The sequence below is a fragment of the Miniopterus natalensis genome, chromosome 1 (assembly GCF_054644295.1).
Source record: "Miniopterus natalensis isolate mMinNat1 chromosome 1, mMinNat1.hap1, whole genome shotgun sequence".
Lineage (NCBI taxonomy): Eukaryota > Metazoa > Chordata > Mammalia > Chiroptera > Miniopteridae > Miniopterus > Miniopterus natalensis.
Genome location: NC_142081.1, coordinates 10,653,340 through 10,676,996, shown reverse-complemented (window position 1 = coordinate 10,676,996; position 23,657 = coordinate 10,653,340). Strand labels below are relative to the sequence as shown.

Sequence of the window (23,657 nt, the reverse complement as noted above, 5' to 3'; positions counted from 1 at the left end):
GGTAAGATTTCAATTACATAGAAGAACTACCCAGAATGACACAAAAACTCAAATGAGAAGGAAGGACCTCTAAGCTGCTAAAAAGCTCCTGCACTCAAGCACTGCGCTCAATGACTGTCCCCTCAAACTTTTCTTCGGAACCTATTGACCCTCCCTTTGAACTTCATTCTAATGAGTTGTGTTGTCTGGTTTCTTAGGCTCTAGACAGGTAGATGTGGTAAATTAAAACGGATTCCTGGGAAAGAGATAGACTGAGAGTGAAAATAAATAAATAAATAAAAATAAAGCAGAGGTTGGCAAACTTTTCCTGTAAAGATAAAGACCAGAGAGTAAATATCTTAGGCATTATGACTCATACCTTCTCTAATGGACTACTCAACTCTACCACTGTCACTCAAGTGGGGCTGTGTTCCAATAAAACTTTATTTACATAAACAGGTGGTGGGTTGAATTTGGCCCAGAGACTATAGTGTGTGATCCATGGAATAGAGAAAAACTTCAAAGCCAACACGATATCTAGAAAACCTTAACAACCTGGGGCCATGTCATAAAGGAACAAATAATCCTAACCTCAAAAGCCCTCAGGACAACTAGCATTACAAAATAGCATGGTCCCTCATCATAAAATTATAAAATTTTAGCAATCTAAACACCCTGGGGAACATTATGGTCCAATTCCCCAGTTCTACAGACGAAGAAATAAATTCTCAGAGAGGTTAAGAGACTTGCTAAAGGTCAAACAGCTAATTAATGATTAAACTGAAATTACAACCAGAGTTTTGACTCCAAATTTAGAACTCTTTCCATTATTTCATGACCATTATTTTAGCCATTTTGGTAACAATGGAATGGAGGAAATGCTCGTTTAATTAAAACACTACACCCTTGAGACTGTTAAGGTTCTGCAACCATCAAAGCACATGGCTCCAGATATTTACAAAGATGGTTTTGAATCATCAAGACAAAGGTTAAATAAGGTTTCATGTACTCAGAGAATAAACTTTCAGAAGCAGTGCTAAAAAGAATACATTTCAAGTAATTAAAATAGTAATATATGTGGAAATCATTACTCTCCCTTGTGCAGGGGGAAATGAGGCATCATCGCCCATTAGTATAAGGAAAGCTTGCCCCCGAATGTGGTCAATTCAGAAGTGTTCATAAATTCTGACCAGTTCCAGGACAGCCCAAGAATCACCAAGGTATTGGCAGGCCCCAGGTAATTTCTCAAAGTATGGGCACCAATATTCATTCACTTACCTTCTGTAACTGAAAAACAAAAGCCATCCTCAGCCCTACCTGCCCCTCTCTCTTTTCTATCATTAGCAATGTCTTCTCCTTTTCTGAATTAATTAGGAAACAAAAATAGAAGCCTTGACATGTTTATAAAGATTCGGAGTGCTGGTTAAACATGAAAGAACAGAGGCTGAGAACACAGAGGTGACAAATTTCATTTCTGTGATAAGTTAGAGCCGTCCTGCCAGCTGGCCTCTGCAGCAGCCAGAAGCACACACCTGTCTACAGACAAGTCAGAGAGGAAGGGGGAGCTGAAAAAGCCTCAAGGGCTCAGTGGCTTCCATGCCATGCAAATGAGTTTTCATTGCTCAGGGTCACTGAGCCCTGCTCACCAGGAAAGGTGCCTCAGAGCTCCTGACACAGGGAAAGGCAGGAGGCCACTTCCATTTTTCTGACCACAAAGGTGGTCCTGTTTCTGTTTATAGACCCTAGAGCCCGGCTCTGGTTTGGGGAGTTCCTATCTTCCAACCTCCAGGTATACTGGAAAAAGGCACAGGAGGTGGGTCCCTATCGCTTCTGAGTGTACACTTCCCAGTTTGACAGACCTGCCAAAGGAAATGAGAAGCGATAAGTGATTGGGCCCCGATTAGATCAGCCACCTTGGGAAAGGTGCTGAGACAGAGATATTTCACTGAAATAAGGAGAAACCTGGGAATAGATTTCTGGCAAGCAATCCCCACAGTAGATACGGTCTGAATTGGAAATGGATTTCATGGGCAGATAAAGTCTAATAAATGGCAGGTCACTCGAAAATCATATATCATCAAGTCTCATACAGTGTCTGTGAAATCTGTTATCAATAATTGAACACTGGGAGAACCTAGCCCTTAGCAAATATTTAATTTCAAAACACACCTACTGATTTACTCAGATACAGCATCCATAGTATATTAAAAATATATTACAAGAAGCCAGATGCCAATAAAGCCGCATTTAGGGAAAACCAGCTGCACTTGTTGCTTTCCAAATATTTCGTTAAAGAGGGGATGGGGCCCTCCAGCCACAGAGCCAGTCTACTGGCTACTTCTAAATTACACTGAAGAAAGCTGCATGTGAGCTCCCCTTTACACGGTACAGACATAACCACGTTCCCATTCCTGGGCCAAACAGTGAGCCAGGTGCATGTGTACAGGTTCTGAGGGGTGAGAATGATGGGCCCTGTCAGACACTGTTCTCCATGCCAGGCGTGAACGCCAAAGGAGGAGGGGGCATCTGTATAAAACAAGATCTTAAGAAGCAAAGAGGAGTCGTTCTTAAGGGGATAGGAAGCAGAGGGAATTATCTCCATGGTCACTGATTGCAATTGTTGATCTGAGCCCTTTCTCCCTGCAGCCCCCACCCAATCATTCAGTCCCCTCCAGAGCAGACTCTCACCACTTCCTGGCTGAAAAGTGTCACCCCTTACTATGGTCTGAATATTCGTGTCTCCTTCAAAATTCACACATTGGAATCCTAACCCCCAATGTGATGGTGTTAGGAGGCGGGTGGGGCCTCTGAGAGGTGATTAAGTCACGAGGGTGGAGCCCGAATGAAGGGGATTAGTGCCCTTATGAAGGAGACCCCAGAGAGCTCCCTAGCTCTTTCTACCCTGTGAGAATTCAATGAGAAGTCTGTTACCTGGAAGCGAGCCCTCACCCCACCGTGCTGGAACTTCTGTTGTCTACAAGCCACCCAGTCTGTGGTATTATTACAGCACCCTGAATGGATTAAGACTCCATGGGTAGCCGGAGGCAGCAGCAAAATTCCAGAAAAATGGATGTTTCTAAGAGAATGGCTGTTTATTTAAATGAGTTTTAAAACAAAGAAATGGCCTCAACAAGGACAGATTTGTTCCATGATAAACACTTCCCTAGTAAGGCTTTAGGTCTTCTTTGGGGTTGATCAAGGCCTGGGGTGGATATGTTTGGTGGCTGGCAAGGAGAGACGAAAGAGAGCGAGAGAACCAATGGCTGCCTGTGATCATCTTCTCCCAGAAAACATTGAGGGGATCGCTGAACTAAGGGCTGGAGGGAGCCAGCTGCCGGTCCCAGCTCTGCCATCCTGAGCCTATGGCTCAGAGTTAGACTCCATACTCTTGAAGGTCCCTTCCATTCTACGGTGCTGGAACATGATTCTTGTCAGCTCTCAGCAAAGGAATTCCTACCACTTTCTACGAGACTGCGCTGGTGTCTCGGGAGGAAGCTTCTCTGACCATCCTATGGGGCAGCAGCTACAAGGAGAAAAGAAGACTGTGCAACTGTCAGGAAACCTGGCTCTCAGAACCTCTCTGGGCTTATCTGTATGTGCAAAGGTGGCCCAGACCACCAGGGCCTCTCTAGGTCTCAAAATCTCTTCCCTAGGAAATCTGGAATTGCCCTGACAGCCAGAAAACTGAATTTCTTAGTTCTGCATATAGTGCCTTTAAGGGGGTTGAAAGGGTGTATGAGAACTCTGAAACCACACACACCACACACACACACCACTACCACCACCAGACCTTAGTCTGTATGCTAACGCACCTAGCAAGGCCAGCCAGAGCTTACACAGACGAGACAGGTAAGAAAATCACAACATCCTCAAAGCCAAGCTGAGACTCAAAGTTTTTCCTTCATAAACTGCAACTGTCCTCACCTTCTCTGATAAAACTCCTAACTTGCAGAGACATTCAGTGGCCAGCCCACCAAGGGGACCCCCAGGAGAAACTGACTCCAGAGGGTCACAGCTAAAATCTCTCTAGTGAGGACCTTGAAAGGCCAGGTCTGCTGGGTCAGCAACCAGGTGACCCTTCAGAGTCATGATGAAGACAGCATGGAGGGAACTGGAATGTTTGTTTTGGGTCAGGAAACCGTGGCAGGGCTGGGAGGCCGTGGTGGGGAAGGAATGAACGCGAGAATGAAGACAAATGAGGGGGCTTAACAAACTGCCCACTTCCTACTTATGCCAAAGGCTGGTGAGCTCTCTGCAAAACAAAATCCCAGTCTGCAACTCATCCTTCAAAGCACAGCTCAAAAACACACAAACCACAAAGTATGTGAAAGTCAGCATTCTGGAACCAAAAGGAGCTGCCACGTGCAGGCCCACGGATGCTGCTTAGGGGTGGCATCCACTGATTCAAAATTCAACCTAGGCCCCTAAGTCAGAAGGTATCAATGATATCTCACAATCGTTCCTTGCGTGGGGCTAATGATCCCAGATGGCACTTCTGCCTCCTTTTGGAAGCGCAGAGCAATGACCTGGCCATGTGACCAGCTGGTTAGAGAAATAATGCAGCTCAGGATGCTCGGACGGGGCTCCCAGCTGCCCACCCACTCCGGCCGCAGTGTTTGTGAAACTCTTCATTCAGCAGCGCGAGGAACTGGACGCCGCGTGTTTAACTGATAAACTCTGAAGTTAGTGCAAGTGGGAGAGGAATCGGGGCTGACTTTTGCACCAGGTCTCAGGTTAGCAACTTCCACTCCTGACACCACAGCGACTTATTCTCGGACTGTTTCTTTGGCCTCTCACGGCTCTCAAGTTAATTTTCCGGCACCGTTTTAAGTCAACTCTGGGAGCCCCGGAGGAAAAAAAATGTTACAAATATCAAAACGGCTATGTGCGCCAGCGTTTAGCACTTTGTAGCACAATTTAGAGTTCGTGCTTTTAGACCACTTTATATTAACTAATTTAGAAAATTTTGCTTTAGCAGACTTAGCTGGCTGCTTTTCACTGCCAAACTAAATACTCCACTTTAAAATACACCCCTGCGTCTACATGTGATTTCTTCTTTTAGGCTAGGAATGTAATGTTGACATAAATGTCAAATAAAATTAATGAGAGAATGGGCTCTCCAAAGGTACTCCTGTGAAGGGAATTTGTTAGACTGGGACCTTTGAGCCCAAATGTAGATATAATTATATAACACTCATAGGAGGAAAGAAGCTGAATGTTAAAGCTTTAGCGAATTTATCACCTTTGTCAGAAATGCTGTTACCTACCCAAAAAAAAAGCAAGTTGCAAGTAAATTAAGATGAAAATACCATCAGATTAGAAGTGCATAGTCTGCCACAGCAAGTTCCCAAGCATTAGCAGGGCGGCCCATCTGCCGGGGCGTCACATCCTTCCCTTATCTACACAGAATGCGGATCAGATGTCCTCTGCTCTGCCCAACACTTCCCTTCCCTATCGACTCGGCAAGCACACTTCCTCCTGCCCAGCCCAGCTCCTTCCCCCGCCCCTCATCCCAACTGGCCACTTAGGAAGAGTACAAATGGCAGTTAGAGCAATAACAGGTATTTTCACTCAAAAGGCAAGGTACTGCATGCTAGCCGAGTGGCTGCCTCCATCCACACACTGATATAACCACTCTGTCTTTTATTTGTAGCCTCAAAAATCTTCCCCAAGTATGGCAGAATCACAGAAAATCACTCTAATCACTGCAAAGAGCCCTGTTCCCTGTGAAGCAGCAAGTCTCTTTTTGTCAAAGCAAAAGGCATGGAGTAAAACGCCCCGTAAATACAGGGGAAACCTACATTTTCCCCCAGCTGCAGGCACAGCAGCATTTATGCAGGGAACCCGCACACGTCTGGGGTGAGCCGATGCCTCAGGGGGAGGAGTTTCACAGAAAACAGTTGCTGTGTTTCTCTCTTTATGCTTGAGATCGAATCCTGAGGACCAGGCACCGCCCATCCCATTCCTTCTTCATACACTGATCTGGAATAAAAATCAAGTAATTTGGAAAATCCACGATGTCTTCTCTACGTAAAATTAGAAGGAATTATTTCTTTCCAGTTACCTGGATACCTCTGTCTCCTGGAACCCCCCCCAAAGAACAGCACACTGACCATGAAGGTCCTAGGAGTGATTCCTCCAGGGATGGGAATCATAGACAACCTACAAATTCCTACCGATTCCGTCTGATGTTCATGCCTCTTCGAGCAGCTCACAAAATCCATGTCTTCGAGGCAGTCACGGAGCATCTCTAATTTACAGTGAGGGGAGGAGACGGCACTTAACTACCAATTATGAACTAATCCTCACGCTGGATAATTCGAAATGTCTGCATAGGACCCAGGGAACAGTCTCCATTTTTCTTCTTCTCCGGGCAATCGGTTCATAATGAACAAATATGGAAATTTTTCTGAGGAAATCCAACTACCAAAATAACTCCTTCATAATTCATATGTGCAATCACAACGGTGATTAATAAAAACCTGACACAGGTCCTAAAAGCCTAAAGCATTCATTACTCTGTTAGATGTCAGGACTCCGCGAAAACCTATGACAGCAGGTTACTCAGACAAATTAAATCATGTGAACTTCAGGCGGAAAAAGAGAAATCTTCACTTGGTGGATGGGCAGGCTAGTAAATGCCCTGCTTTCCAGGCGGGGTGACCAACCCGCGACTCTCGGCCTTGACAGACGTTATGAAAGAGGCAAAAAATGCCGTTGCAAATTGAATTTATGCTGGCATAAAAAGCAAAATTATATCCCTTGAAAGACCTAAAAATCAATGAATGCGACTATTTACATTAAGGGGAAAGTAACTCTCATTGAGTGTCTATTGTGTGTCCAGCGTTGGCCGGTCAATGTGATTCTTTTTTTATTTTTATTTCATTATCACCAGAGGATATTTTTTCCACTGATTTTTAGAGAGAGTGAAAGGAAGGAAGGGAGAGGGAGAGAGAGAGAGAGAAACATTGGTTGCCTCCCACTCTCGCCCTGACCAGGGCTGGGCATCGAACCTGCAACCCAGGCACATGCCCTTGACTGGAAATCAAACCCACAACCCTTAGGCACACGGGCCAACGCTCTCAACCACTGAGCAACACCAGCCAGGGCGCAGTGTGATTCTTCTCTTTGGCTTTTGTGACACGCCCAATTCTCCTTTACATCAATGAAAGCTCCTTCTCAATGAATTTTTGCTAGCTCATCTTATCTTGGTCCAATCTCTACATTTTAGTGCTCAGAGCTCTGTCCTGGGCCCTTTTCTCTGGCCCCTCTGTCTGGATGATCTTACCCAATCTGACACCTGTAGACACCACGCACATGCCAGTGACTCTCTCCTAACGCCCAGCTTTAGAGGTAAGTCACCCAGCTGCCTCCCTGACATCCCAACAGGCATCTCGACTAGGCTGTCCAAACACAGCCCCTGATGGCCACCTCGCCACTCCAAGTCTTTGCAATCTCAGGCAATCACACCACCTTCCAAAATCCTAAAATAATTATGTTTCCCCTCGCCCTCCACTTTCAATTCATCAGCTTTACTTCCAAAATACATCCTGAATCTCTCTCTGTTCTCACCCCTCCGCTTCACCACTCTAGTCGAAGCCCCTCCTCTCCCTCACACTGTCATACCTCTTAACTGGTCTCCCTGCTTCCGTTCTCCACACAGTAGCCAGAATGTTCTTTTTAAAAAATAAATCACAAACAAAAAACAACCATAGATATAGAGAACAAACTGATGGTTGCCAAAGGGATAGGCTTCTAGAAAAGGGGAAGACAATTAAGAAGTGTAAACTTCCAGTTTTAAGATAAGTCATTGAAATGTAAAGTACAGCATGGGGAATATAGTCAATGATATTGTAATAACTATGGACAGTGACAGATGGTTACTGCACTCATTGTGGCGATCACGTCAGAAGGTATATCGATGTCGAGTCATTACGTTATACACCTGAAACTAATATAGTACTGTAATACATTTAAAAGAATAAATAAATACACCAGACTCGGTGATTCCTTTGCTTAAAATTCCCTAGCAGTTTTCCATTTTGTCTGGTACGCCGAAGTATAAAATCATACTTCTGTCTATAAGACCCAAAGTGATGGGGCCTCTCACCACTTCATCTTCTAGTCACTTCACAATTCACCAACCTCCAGCCTAAGGAACAATGGTCCCTCCCCCTGTTCCTTAGACATGCAAGCTGGTTCCCACCCCAGGGTCTTTGCATGTACTGTGCCCTCTGGCTGGCCCTTTATAACTGGAGAGCTCTCCCCAGGTCACCCTCATCAAAGTGGTCTCAGGAGCATTCTTTACCTTCTTTTTGCTTAGCTACTTATTGTTTCCCTGTCCCTTCAAACAAATGTCAGCTCTATGGTAGCAGGAACACGGACCCTCTTTCTTACCTAGCTACGGAGTAGATACCCAATAATATTTCCTCAATAAGTAAAATATGAGTAAGTAAATATATTTCCCTGTATTTGTTCCTAACTTTATGAGATAAATGACTCCTATTTTGAAGAGAAAGAAAATTGAGGTTTCCAGAACTATGTCCAAAGTCATCCAAGTAACTAACAGTAAAGCCAGAATTTGAACCTGAATCTATTTGGCTCCAATGCCATCTTTTCAAACACCACATTAGTATTTCTAGCGGAGTCTAGAAAAATCAATCAAGAATAGGAACTCTATTAAGATTTTCCAGAAACAAATTGCCTGGGAAGTCAAATTAGGCTCAGAATTTCTTCTTTTACCACAATTTCATCATCTATAAAGTGGATGAACAAAATGAGTTTCTCGTGGAGGTTTTGGGAAAAATAATTTCATTCCAAATTATAATAGAGAGTTTTATAAGCTCTCAGTGTTTTAGGACTACCCTGCTGAGTATTTTTAACTAAAATCTGCTAAAAAGCACAAATACCATCATGTGGGGTTCTCAGTCAATCTGAGTAATCGTACAAATACAGGCAAGACTTATGGACCATATACTACAGCCAAAAGTGGACACCACTTTCCCAAAACCCTTTAAAGGGGATGTGAAATCATCCTACTGGAAGATTTGGGGCAAGGAAAGAAAATAGGTGATTTCTCGAGGACCCCCCCCCCAGCCCTGCCCAGTCGCCATCTATATGATTCTTTGTACCAACACCTGATTGCCTGATCCACACTCCAGAAGCGAGACTGCTCTCCCCCAGGACCCTGAGCTGGTTTTATTTGTAATGGGCATATATTTGGTCCACAATTGGTGCAAGCTGAGTACAAGGGACATGACATTACTTTATTTCTTCTAATTAACTCTAGCCCTCACTTGATGAATATTTAATTTTAATTGTGTTTTTTAGGCCTTTCCCCTTTCTAGGGTTAGAGGAACATCTTGGGGGGCTTTATGTGCCCAGAGAATAGGGAAAAGTTCTGTGGGCTTCAGTTCCCAGAGCCAGCTCATCTACACTTTCCCCGCACCTACTCTTTTCCCTCCAAACCAAGTGGGGCCAAAGGAGCCCATGGTTATGGTTCCCAGGGCCATGGCATTTGGTGTTAGTTTTCCTTTCTTACAGTATCAGGTTTTAGTATCAGAATTCTCTTGATCTCTTGAAACGAGTTGGGAGTGTTTCTTTTTTTTCTATTTGAAACAATTTGTGAAAAATATGTGTTATTTCTTCCTTAAATATTCAATGAATTAAACAGAAAAGCCATCTCGGTCTGAAGTTGTCCTTGTGATAGGATTTTCATTACATAGTCGTATGAGTAGATATAGGGCTACTCAGACTTATTACGTCAGTTTTGATAAGTGGCATTTTTAGAAAATTTGTCAATTTCTTTTAAAATATTTCAAAAAATAAATAAATTCTTTTCATAATATTGCCTTAGGGTTATTTATCATATTCCTTTCTTTATTATCTTTTAAATATAGTAATGTTCCTTATTTCATTCCTGATATTGGTTACTTGTGCTTAATTTTCTTGATTAGTTTCACCATGATTTTATCAATTTTATTGGTCCTTTACCTCTATTAAGTCTCTCTCTCCATGGGACATCTGTTTTCTATTTCATTACTTTCTTATTTTTATTTCTTTCCTCCTGTTTTTTTGTTTTGTTTTGTTTTGGTTTGGTTTTTAAAGAAATTTTATTTTATTTTTTTTAATATATCTTTATTGATTTCAGAGAGAGGAAAGGAGAGGGAGAGAGAGAGATAGAAACATCAACAACAAGAGAGTCATTGATTGAGCCCGCAACCCGGGCATGTACCCTGATCGGAAATCGAACCCTGATCGCCTGGATCCTAGGTCGATGCTCAACTGCTGAGCCACGCCCGGCTGGGGCCTCCTACCTGTTTTTTAAACTTAATTATTTTTCTTTTTAACGTCTTAAAATTAATGCCTAGAGAGGCTAAAGCCTCTTTTTTTTTCTAATGTATATAACTGAGGTTATAAATGTCCCTCTGAGCATGGCTTTAGCTTCCTTCCACAGTTGGTACGTCATATTTTCATTGTCATTAATTTCTAAATATTATCTAATTTTCATTGCCATTTATTCATTGACCCATGATTGCTAATTTCTAAACATGGGAATTTTTCAGTTACCTTTTTTGTTGCTGAATTCTAGTTTGATGTCACTGTGATATGAAAATATACTCTGTATGATTTCAATCCTTTGAAACTTGCTGAGGTGCTTAATGACAGAAAATAGGCAATGTTGTCAAATATTCTATGTGCTCTTGAAAGGCATGTGCATTCTACATTTGCTGAGTGCACTATTTTATAATTAGGTCGGGTTTGTTAATTAACTTTGTTCAAATTGTCCATATCCTAATTGATTTTTATTGTCTGCTGGCTAAAATAATTACCATGAGATATATTAAAATTTCTAATATAGAATATTTCTATTTCTCCTTGCAGGTCTTACAATTGTGTGTGTATTTAATAAGTGTATACAAATTTAGAAATATTATATTTTCTTGGTGAATTGAATCTTTTTTATTATGAAATACCTCTCTTCATCTCTAATAGTACCTCTTGCCTGATAAGTGGTATACTTTACCTGATATTAATGTAGCTATACAATCTTTCTTTCTTTTAGTGTTTATATGGTATATCTCTTTACATCCTTTTATGTTTGGCCCTTCTGTATCTTTTAAAATAAGAAATGTTTCTTTAAAACAGCATATAGATTTTTTTTAATCCAATCTGATAATCTTTGACTTTTAATTAGAGCATTTACTCTGTTTATATAAGACAGAGTACTTACTCTATTTAAAAAATATAATTGCTGCCCTGGTCAGCATGCCTCAATGGTTGGAGTGTCAGCCTGTGCACCGAAGGGTCTCAGGTTCGATCTCCGACCTGGTGGGGTGTGTGCGGGAGGCAGCAGATCGGTCTCTCTCACATGGATGTTATTCTCTCCCTTCTCTCTCTTTCCCCTTTCCTGTCTCTAAATCAATGGAGAGCATATCTTTGGGTGAGGATTAAACGAAAAAAAAAAAAAAATATATATATATATATATATATATATATATATATATATATATATATATATATATATAAAGCTTAGCCAGAATTTAAAACATGCATCCTTGACTTATTAATGGCTAATACAAATTAGTCTTTATTACTTCCTATACAATTTAAGGACTTTAGAAGAATTTAACTTCACTAATCTCTCTAGGCTTAAGTTCCAGTTTGAACATATATTTTATTCCCTATATATTTTAAACTCCAGAGGACATAATTATCATTTTATACAGTCAATATTTATTTCTATTTAACTATATAATTATTATTTCTATTGATCTTCATGCCTTCCCACATCTCTGAGCTTTGATCTGGAATACTTTTCCTTTGGTCCGAATGATGTCCTTAAGTATTTCCTTTAGTACATATCTGCTCATGATAATAATCTTTAAAATGTCTAGTTTTTCTTCATTTTTGAGGAATCTTTTAGGCAGAGACAGAATTCATGGTTAACAGTTGTTTTCTTTTAGCAATTTGAAGATATTACTCCATTTACTTCTTAAGTCTATTGTTTGAGTTAAAGAGTAAGTTGTCAATCTTATTGTTGCTCCTTTGAAGGCAAGAAGTAACCACTCCTCCAGGCCTGACCTCTTTTCAGCTTTTCTCTGTTTTTGTTTTCAGAAATCTTGCTATGCTGTTTATAGATGACATTTCTTTGTACTGTCCCTGCTTGTTGTCCTAGGGCTTCTTAATTCTGTGGCTTTGTGTCATTTGTTAGTTTCAGAAAATCCTCAGAACTTTTTTCCCAATTATTTTTTCTTTTCCATTTTTCTCCTCTCCTACTGACACTCCAATTACAAGTATACTAGGGCTTTCCACCATATTTTACATGTCTTTCAAAGTCCTGTATTTATTTTCTATCATTTTGCCTCTCCATGCTTTATTTTGGGTATTTTCTTCTGTCCTACATTCTAGTTCATTAACTCTCTCTTCAACTGCATCTAGACCCATTAGCCCATTAGTTGTATAAAGTATAATTTTCATACCATAAAATTCTATAATGTACTATAAATGTACACTCAATGGTTTCAGTATATTAAATCAGTTGTGCAGTCTTAGAGAATTTCCATCATCCTAAAAAGTTCATCTATTTAGGTTTTAACTTTAGTAACTGTATTTTTCCAATCTAGGTTCTTATTTATAATTTTCAGTTCTCTGGCAGTTTCAAATCTTACGTTTAAATTCTTTGAATATATTTTCAGTTATTTTAGAGACCATATATGATTAATCCTTCTATCTGGATCCTTATATGGTGTATCTTATTTGTCAATTTTTGTCTTTGTTTTTAATCATGTCTTGTCAGTTTCACTGGGTGACAGATACAGTATGTGAAAAACTCTAGTGATAATACGAGGTTCTGAAAGATGTTATTCCTCCCAAGTGGCTTTTTATTTTGGCTTCTGGCAGGCACTTAAGCTAGGGACACTAATCTGAAAATATTTGATTTTTGGCTTAAGTCCCTTTGAGAATTTTTCTATTTCTGGATCATCTTGACTTAGGGCTCCAAATGGAAGTCTCAGTTGTTTACGAGAGCTTCTTCTTTTTGGCAGGTCCTGAATACAATTACCATGCCTCCAACACCATGAGTTTGTTGAAGGTTCTGCTAAGTTTCTTATTCTCTTAGCCACCACTTTTAGAATTGACAATTATCTCAAGAATCAGACCCAAAAGTGAGGCTCATCTGTGAGGGCTTTCCTCCTCCCAAATCTTGGTTCTGCAATTCCTCATTGCGTTGATGGCTCTCCAGTGCTTCCAAAGTGACTTTTTATTTTCATTTTAATTTTACACAGCTTTTCTCAGCAAGAGTTGGTCTGAACAAAGCTGATCTACTATTGATAGACACACTGACAACCATTGTAAGTGAGGGGACAATTTATCATACACACCAGGACACTTTTGAAAAATGAAAGGAGGCACCACTATGAATAATTACATTGGGGCAATAGGCATAAACCAAAGCTACTACAAACAAATCAGGATATATGATCTTCCCAACAATAATGCATGGAATACTTTGCTTAAAAATAAAAATTTCAGAATCACATTGGCCACATCAAGAATATGGAAGTCTTGTCCCTTCCCTTTATAGTGACTGAATATTTGGTATTAAGGATATATCTGAGCCCTTGTTCAGACAGGAAAAGACCATTCTGTAGTTCATTGTAGCAATGGAGGGAGTTAGCTATTCCACTCAGCCTGCTAGTTCCTGAACTCTATATCTCATTAAAGTCCTTCGCCTAGACTTGGAACCTCCAAAAGAGTTGTTTTGGAAACTTTTCCAAACAAGAGAGAAATTTTTCTAAAAAGATAAGAGAGACATCTCAATGATGAGAAGAAAGCGAACATAATTTCCAAGACGAGCACTGTGTACCACCCTTCCTTAACTTCATCTATTTTATTAGAAATGCTGTATTCTACTCTAATCTGTCAGAAATTTTATGCCCTGTTACATGAAGGAAACAACATAACAAGTGAAGAAATTGTTGTCTTAGCTCTTGGGAGCTAGATTTGCCACCTGAGTCATCATCTAGCACAGCAGTTTTCAACCAGTGTCCCACAAGACTTTCTAAAACATGCAATACCTGACCACTTTTCCTTTAGACTGTCAAATTAAAAAAATGGCAACAGCCAATACAACAATAGTCACTGGGTGTGAATGAATCAAAATTATACATATTTTTTTTGGTCAAGTCAGCAAAAAATATACTTTTTGGTGTGCCACAGAATTTTAGTAATTAGCTTATATATGCCATGAGATGAAAAGGGTTGAAAATCACTGATCTACAGTGAAAGCCTCTGGGCTGGAGAGCTGTTCTCTGACCAGTGCCAGAGCTAAGCCCAAGGAGATGCTCAAATAAAAGATGGCTGATATCTAATTATAGACTCACCACATTTTGTACTTTGTAGCCTGACCGTTTCTGGAATTTTGATGATCCTACTCAAGATACGACTCCCTATTATTCATCTGCATATTGTAGAGGGCTTGATTCAAAACAATGTTTTGTATATAAACAGCCCAACATTTTTCCAAAACACAGGCTTTATCAGCATATAAAGTAATTTGCCACATGTATCATGTTCACATCCAAGCAGGTGGATAATAGATTAGTTACTAAGACGTCACTGGATTTTCCCATCCACAACACAGTGCAGTTGAGAAAGAAAACCACTCAATGAAAAGAAAACAAATCATGATTTCAACGATTTAACTTAGGTCCATATGTCATTCTCATTTACTAAGACCAATAGCAACAGAAATTAAAAATGAAACATTGAGCCCTGGCTGGTGTGGATCAGTTGGTTGGAGCATTGTCCCATACGCCAAAAGGCTGTGGGTTTGATTTCCAGTCAGGCCACATACCTAGGTTGCGGGTTCAAACCCCAGTCAGGGTACATATAGGAAGCAACTAATCAATCTCATATATCAATGTTTCTCTCTCTCTCTGTTCTACTCTCTCTAAAAATCAATGAAAAAAGTATCCTCAGATGAGGATTGACAATAAATAAATAAATAAATTGCAAGCAGGATTAAACAGAGTAGATACAGGAAATGAAGACTAAAAAAATATCTAGACTATAGCACATAAAGAAATACAGAGAAACAGGAAATATAAAAATGAGGTTAAAACAAAAAAGACAGAACAAAAATCTAATATATACCTAATCTGAAATTCAGAAGTAAAAGAGAAGCGTACAGAGCAGGGACAAATTCTGAGAATCTTCCAAAACTAATGAAAAAAATCCACAAATTCTCCCTCCCTCCCTCTCCGTCTCTCTCTCACACATACACACACACAAATCCAAAGCTAAAAAACATAAAAAAGAAATTCACACCCTGGCTGGATGGCTTGGTTGGAGCATCAGCCAGTACACCAAAAGGTCACAGGTTTGATTCCTGGTCAGGGCACATACCTACCTTGCTGGTTCGATCCCTGGTCGGGTGTGTATGGGAGGCAACTGATTAATGTTTCTCTCTTACATCAATGTTTCTCTCTATCTCTCTCTCTCCCCCTTTCTCTCTCTCTAGAAATCAGTAAAAAGATATCCTCAGGTGAGGATTAAAAAAAAAGAAATTCACATCTAGACAATTTACAACATGACAAAGACAAAAAGCAGCCATAAAGTGCTCTTTATGTCTTCAAAGCAGCCATAAACTACTCTTGAAAAAAGAATACCTTCAGTGACAAGTGACAATTAGACCTAGCATTGATTTCTCAGCAACAGAAGCCAGGAAACAATGGAATATCTTTAATGTGTTGAGATAAAATAACTAGAATTTTATACTTAGCAAAAATATATTTTATACCTAGCAAAACTATATTTTAAGAAAACAGAAAAAATAAAATTTTCCAGCAAACAATAACTGAAATAGTTTTCTCTCAACTGATCCTTGCTAAATGAAATCTAAGAGAAGTAATCTGAAAGGTAGGGATGTGGGAAGGAATTATAAGCAAAGAGAGTAGTAAATATATGGGTAAATCTAATTAAACATTTCTATTTTAAAATGAGAATGTCTAACATGCTGGACCTTAATTATGGAGTAGATGGTATGACTGGAGCTAGGGTCTTTGCATTGTTTGGGAAGAGAAGAAAGATATTAATTAGACATTATTAAAACAGTTCATATCAATACTGTAATAACAAAACAACCCAGAAGTCATCTTCTTGGCCTTATCAGAATTGTCTGTGGCATTCCCTGCTGACTCCACCCCACCTCTGCTCCCACTGGCAGCAAACTCTGAGTATCAAGCCCATTCTGCCAGCTGACACACCACCCTCCAGTGCTGGGAATCAAGTCCCCCTGAGAGCAGTCATCAACCAGTGACTGAAAGTGGCATGTGGCGTGTTGGACACAAGCTCTCAGTGAGCTGCAGCGAGCCTGATCTCCCCTGCACAGTGGTAACTGGCAAGACATGTCACTATTGGCTGCCTTCTCTTTCTCATCTCCCACATTTGCCCCCTACTGGTGTTTTCCTGGGATCATCTCCCAAGTAAACTACCTACCCTGGAAGCCTCCTTGCGAGGTCAACTTCTAAAGAAATAAACTAAAGGCATATATACCTCAAGGAAGGAGCGCAGAGACTGAGTGACTTCCATCTGTCTATATTAGCTTAGGGTATGAATTTCAAAAGAAGGATATTTAGGGGGAAACGGGGACATCTGTAATAGTGTCAACAATAAAAATAATATATACTTTTTTAGGAATATTTACAGTTTAAGAAGCCAGTCAGAGTTACGGAGCAGATGGAACAAAGCACAGTCCCTGGTATGCTGTAGGCACTCAATAACTGTTCACTGAATGAGGAGCTGGTTTATTTCCCCAAATGTGTAGATGTATCTTTGGCACTTCCCTAGACTGATTCTTTAAAACGGTTTCATACATGTGAAAGCCGTGACAGCATGCGTGTGAAATATGAACCAGTTGCATCACTTCTGATTACTCTCACCTGAAGTCTTCAAGAGACTCAGAAAGTGCCAGCACCCGCTTCACTAAAAATGTCTACACTGGTTCCAAGGCAGTTCCGACTGAACACACGTACACCAGGCATAGTGGGTCCTCTACGCGAGCACAAAAGCGGAGCTCCCCGCTTGGGTGAGGAAGACAAACCACCCTTCTCCCCTGGGTGAAGGGGAGACCTGAGCAGGAGATACTGGGCATCCTGCTAATCTGACCATTTAAGCCCGGTGTTTTTTTAATTCAGAAAGAAATGAAACAGGTGTCACCGTATCTGCACCCCTGAGTTTGTTGGGCAGTTCATTCAAATTACAAGTGAAGGTGGGCAGGGAAATCTGCTTCTGCAGACGCCACCAACACAAAGGCGACGGGTAACATTCGGGTAGTTCGGGAAGGGCACGCCCCCGTTGTGTTAAGGGCCTTTCATTTACCGAGCAGGGCATGTGCTCAGGGGTAGATGGAGGGACATGCAAAAGATGGAGAGGATTTAAGGAAGATAATCACTAATGATGGAACTAAAAAGTCCCTCCCGTCACTAAAGGCCAGACGGGGAACACAGAATAAGAAGAAACATCCTGTTCCTCGCCTAGGTCACAACAAATTTACCCCACCCAACCCTGGAGGAGACTCCACTTTAAACACGGAAGGGGAAGTCACCAACCCTGGAACAGAAACAGAAAAACGGCTGTGAGGCAGCCAGTGGGGTGGAAAATGCCTGGAAATTGGAGTCAGCGTGAGAACTACTCGACTACCAGAGAATGTGGCTCTGAGAACACAGTTGCCTCAGTTTTTCATCTGTAAAATAGGATATTAATGTATATTATCATTACTTAGTAGTAGTAGTATATTAATACTACTTATTCAATTAAAATAATGTAGGAGCAGCACCAGATATATCGAATCCCCTTACCAGTGTGGTGTGATTTTTCTATATTACCCGACAGCCAAACTTACCCAGAGTCATTTCTTTCTTTTTCAAGAGGCCATTCTGAATGCTAAATCTAGTCCTACAAAACAAAATGACCGTCTTAATTTGGGCATGTATTATCTGGTCATTAAGTGGTCATTGTTTTCATTTTAAAGGCTGCAAAAATGTTAAGTTCGCCGAATCAGAAAACTTTAGAGTGCGATGATCGTGTGCGAGGTTATCTAAAATCTAACCTTGTGTATGTAATATACTAAAATCCCTTCCTCAGGTAGGACTTGCTACTATCTGAATCTTAAGAAAATGACATCTGCGAAGGTAGGGCCACGGTACTTAGTATAACATCTGGAGCCTTGAAACAATCGGCGGCTTCAGCCACGTCCCAGGAACAGGAACACACCCTTGAATTCCGAAAGGAAAGTCCCCAAGACCGTCAGCGTGTGAAGGCTCACTCAAGAAGAATCACTGGTCCGCTATCACAAACATACCCTGGGGCAGTTCTGTAGGTTTTCTACGGCAGGTGGGGGGAGGAACGGTAGCTTTAAATGGCCTAAACGAGAAAACCTTATTCAACACCATTCAACAAGTAAAAGTTAACCACAATCAATTTCACTCACTACCACAGCAACTATTTTGTGCTTATACTAGTTTCATCTTGGTAGAGGGAAGATTTTCTTTAAAAAAGAAAAAGTTTCGGCACAAACTGCTGGAAGACCTTGTGGCTTCCTGGGACACGGATTATTTTCATCACCATCTCTAGCCCCGCGCAGGTCAGAGAGACAAGGCAAGCACAGCGGAGTGGGGAAATGTGGAGAGGGGTCGCGTTTTCCCGGTCTACCAACGCCCCAACTGCGCAGCCCCCAAGAAACAACGCAGGGAGGGTGGCCGTGGCCGTGGCCGTGGCCGTGGCCGTGAGAAGCACAATGCTACTCCAGCTGGCCTGCCGTCTCTGCTGGCTTCTCCTCGCTTCCGCCGTAACCATTCACGCGAATCAGGGCTTGTGAAAATCAAGAGGGGAACGCAAGGGGATTCCTCTATCTGCCACCCCTAGAAACCTTAATACTTAAGTTCCTGGGATGTAAAATAGGAGAACGGAGTCCAATCCCAACACTGCCATTTCAGTCAATCTCATAACAGAGGAGATAATTTGAATATATTTGATGATATTCAAATATCAGCTGTGTGTTATCATTTTACTCAACACTTAAAACACCAGTGAGTCTGCGAGGCAGATTCTATAGCTTGGCAAACTTTCATCAATGACACTTAATAGGAAATAATTTTCACTGACAGGATAACAGTGATATTACATATCCTGAGTGGGTAAGAGAACAGATCCAAGCTCTTGAGTACAAGCACAACCAACGGATCTCAGGCGCCTCTGTGCTGTCTCTGGAACCTGTAAGGAAAGGGGACCCTGGTTCGTAAGGAACCCATAAGACATTCCCTCCTTATAGACTGGACCAGGGCTTTTCCACGCTTATGGACAGTCCAATCTTTCGCTGTCTACATGCTGGCTTATTAGAGTACATTGTATTACATACCTTTTTCCTGCTTGCTCTGAACACAAGCCACCTCTTAAATTGTTGAGACAAAAGTTCTCTCTTCAGCTAAGACGTTCCAGGACTCTGCAAGGCATTCCCTCAAGGCCTTCTTTAGAGAATATTTTTGGCACTTAAAAAGCAGCAGTTTTCAACTTGTATTCAGAGCAGTGTAGGGCTCTAGGGTGTGTCCCAGGCACAGGGGATGAGAGCGGCTCTGGGCTCCTGGCTCGTGGTTCCCTCAAAGCATCTTTGTTTTCATTCCACTCATCTATTAGGGTCTTGCATAAGATTTCATTTGGTGCTAAATATAAATCAAAAATGATGTCTTCAAAAAGGTGTGAAAACCATTGCGACAACAAATGGTTCTCAGCCCCCAAATGGTTCTTAGCCCCCTCCAAATGGAGGTTATGCACTTACTTTCCTTTAAAGCAGCTCGTCCTCTTTTTTCTTCCAGAATTTGAAACACACATGAATTAAAACGAATATATTTATTTACAAAATCAAAAAAATAATCCAGACTTTTGCACAGCAAATCTTTTCAAAGTTAAGATTTGTTTTCTCATATGGACTCAAACTGGTTTTGGCAAACCCCCATTTCCAACCCTCCCCCAAAATCAAATGTTTGTCATCAGCAAAGCAAGCATATACCTGACATGTAGTCTTTTTAAAAAATACATTTCTGATTTTTTTTTTTTTTAGAGACAGAGGAAAGAAGAGGGAGAGAGAGAGAAACATCGATCGGCTGCCTCCTGCACGCCCCCTACTGGGGATTGAGCCCACAACCCGGGCATGGGCCCTGACTAGGAACAGAAGGAACCACTGACCTCACAGTGCATGGAAGGACGCTGAACCAACTGAGCCACACTGGCCAGGGCCTGACATGTCGTCTAGATGCATTTTTTTTCTTATGGGCAAAGAGAATGAAGCTGCCTCTTTCCCTTCACCTCTCCTGGCTAATCCAAAATCCAGACTGGCATTTGGCTGGTATTCTAGACTAATTATTAGAAATTTGGCACAGCTATAAAAAAACGCCTGCTACAGTGCATATGTGTACATCTGACAACTGAAAATGAATTGGAACTTTATTGGATATCTGGTTCATTTGTACTGGTAAAATAAGTTGTACATAGTAGCAATGATCAATTTCTCTAGTCCCAAAGTAAAAAATAAACAGAAAAGCCAAAGATTTGGAGTGACTGAATTGTGCCCCTCAAAGTCCCCTTAGAAATGAAGTGCTCTGTGCAAACTATCTGACAGACAATGGAGAATGAAGGCAGATTCTAGAAACCAACAAGTCCCATTCATTTCCTTCAGTTTGTAAAAACAAGCAACTGACATGTTTCCTGCCAATGACCATAGTTACAGATAAGAAAGCTCCCTACAGGAAACCCTTTGCTCAAAGAGAACAGTTGTGCCATTAAACTTAACCTTTTCCACCAAATCCCCAAATCCATTAAATATCTGACAACATGGGACCATGAAATATACCTAAATCACTCCAAGGATGTTAGGATTCTTTTGACCTCCCCCGCTCCTCCCCCCCATGCAATTAGTTGATGAAAACAAGGCAGATTTGCTGCTTTTTAAAAAGATCAGTGTTAATTCAATGAGATTTTAAACTGACCATTCTCAATTAAGATAAAGCAACACAATGCTCTAGATCGTCATGATTGGAAGGAAGATATTTCTAAATGAATATCAAGAACTTAAAATGTGATGACTACCACGGGCGAGATTAGAGAAATACAAGAAACGCATTGTGTTTACGTTTAGAAGGTTAAGTGTTCATCCCCAAAGTCAAAATTTAGGGGAGGGCCTCCTTGGTTATTTCTCACTTAGCAAAGCGAAAGGGGGAGGGTCTCCTACCTTTTCTTTACCCACCCTCACTGACACCAGTACCAAGACATTGAAAATATTTACCACCTTGATTTGGGGAACCTCTCAATTATCCTAAGGACTAAAGCACTCTCCTCTATTCACAAAAGAACAGGACATTTTTGCGAGTTAACCAAATAAGAATAGTTTCATTTTTGCAACCATTCTTATTTTTCCACTTCCTGCTCAGCTACTGAGAACACCTCCCTTATTCTTCCCAGAGCACCAGACAGCGCCCTCACTTCTCCTCACACAGGCAGCCCTGGAGCTGGGTTCTAAAACGCCACCGTTCTTGCAATTCAATTGTGAGAGTTCAATGTTGAACCCTCTTGCAAAAGGAAAATCTTCATTATACCGTCCCCCAAACGACTCTTCGTCTGCAGGTAACATGGTAGGCTGCTAGTCTTCACAGCTCTCAAAAGAGCTGGGTTCTAACAGCAGCCCTACAAATCAATTTGATGCCACAATCAAGCACCCAAATGCCTTCTTAGCCTTTCCTTGCACAACTCAGAAGCAGCAGAGTGCCAAGAAAGCACGTGTGCTCATCCTTGCTTTAAGGTGTTTTTTGTTCCCCTCACATATTTTCAATAAAATAGTTATGAAATCCAGGAGACTGCGTTTTTGGTTGTTGTTGTAAAATGACCTTGATTTGACAGGCAGTCTCAGGTTTCAACAGATGCTGTGGGAAAGCTTACGGAAGCCAACATGTTCTCCAGGCATCTGTGATGACATGCAGGTTTTTTTGGTGTGTGTGTGTTTTTTTTAAAGTGGTGGCTATGGTCGCGTATGTGTGTGGGGGTGGGGGTGGGGGGGTTACTCTTCTCAGTTTCCATGACAACCATGTCTCCACTCACGGTTATTAGACACCATCCACTTCCTGTGTCTAAATTTTTAAGCCAATCAGAAAAGTGTTTATACATTTAACAACTTCTGGGACCCAGTGCTTCTTTAATTGAAGTGCTTTAAAGCTCAAATGGAGATATTCATCAACCTTACATTTTTTTTTCTCTTACAGATATAACATTCCACACTATTTACTAACTCATAGTCTTACAAGGTGAAGAATGCCCTTTTTCCGGGACTTGAAATGCATTCTCCTCAAACCAGATGCCACAATTTCTTATAATAGTGTGCAAGCTGATTTTGACGGTTTGCTCTTTATTGCCCCCCCCTTTTTTTTTACGGCTGCAGACTTAAATTTAGTGCATGCTACATACCAATGCACAGACAGATTATCAAAGTAAAGAGACAGTTAAGCATCCATCTGCTGATGGTGCTATTTCAATATTCAGATCAAAAAACGATTCTAGGAAAAATTATTATAAGTTGAACAACTTTGCATTCTACAACTCCGGAGGAGAAACCATCGAGAATGGACTGGAGAGTGATGTCTCTCTGAATGTAAGCTAGTAGCTGACATCTGCAAAGAAATTTGTCACCAAAATGGCCTACTTTAATCTGGATAGAAATAACGACCAAAAAAAAAAAAAATGAAACGTAAAGGTACCTCCAGCAAACTGCACCCGAATTAAAAAAATCAAACTGGCAGAAATCTGTGCACGGGAAGGCTAATCTGAATTTACAGCGTGGCTGTAAAAGAAGGTTTGGGGTGGCTGTTTTCGCAAGTCTGTCTCCCTGACCAATCGGTGCGAGAGTTGAAGTGAGCTGTAGTCCTCCGTGCAGGCTTCCCAGCTCTGCACTCTCCGGGCTGCACTCCCCTCTTCAAGGCAGAGCTGGCGATCAATGAAAAAACAGGGAACAAAAGGAACAGAACAGGATCTCTTCCTTAGCGAAGGAAAACGATTCCCTCGGTCCCCAAGGAGCCAGGCGCGCTCAGCCTACACAGCTCCACATGGGAGCTCCCAGCAGACCAGCCCTTTCAGGGGAGGCACATTTTACGCTGGCAATCATGTGTCCCAGCTGCTGGGGGACGTGTCACCTTAAGCACATCCTGTGACACAGGGCTCCGCGCAGTCCGACCCATTGCAACTAATAAATTAGATACATTAGTAATCTCACAATTAAAAGCTGCCCAGAAAGAATGTGTCCCTTCCCACAAATGTCACCCCGGGAGTATAAACAAAGCATGAAAAATAGTCTCTCCAGCCTCCCCAGCCAGTCATCACGGGTTTCTCCTCAAAACAATGTTTCTCCAGAACGAGAAATATTCTGACTGCCCTCCAAGGAAACTCTCATCTGTAGGTGTCATATCAGGATAACCAGTTACAGTATTTGAAAAGAGGCTTGAACCGCCCACAGATTGGACACTCTGTTTATAATTGATAGCAAAACAGTTGCGACAGCAATGCTGGAAACTGCCCGAGCCAAACTCCACATTTAACACGGTAGTTCCTTGAAAATAAAAGTAGCGCCTGGGGAGCCC

At 41.4% G+C, this 23,657-nt stretch overlaps 1 protein-coding gene across 5 annotated transcripts in view; it reads right to left on the bottom strand.

Annotated features, from left to right (window-relative positions):
- Window positions 1–23,657, bottom strand: part of FOXN3 (forkhead box N3) — a 322,978-nt gene that overhangs the window by 296,813 nt on the left and 2,508 nt on the right. The window contains exon 1 of one of the 5 annotated variants that reach the window (XM_016210096.2): window positions 19,400–19,953. The exons of the other annotated variants lie outside the window; for them this stretch is intronic. The gene's annotated coding sequence lies outside the window, so the exon portion shown is untranslated. Of the gene's footprint in view, window positions 1–19,399; window positions 19,954–23,657 lie in introns of those variants that run through there. 5 annotated transcript variants of the gene reach the window in all.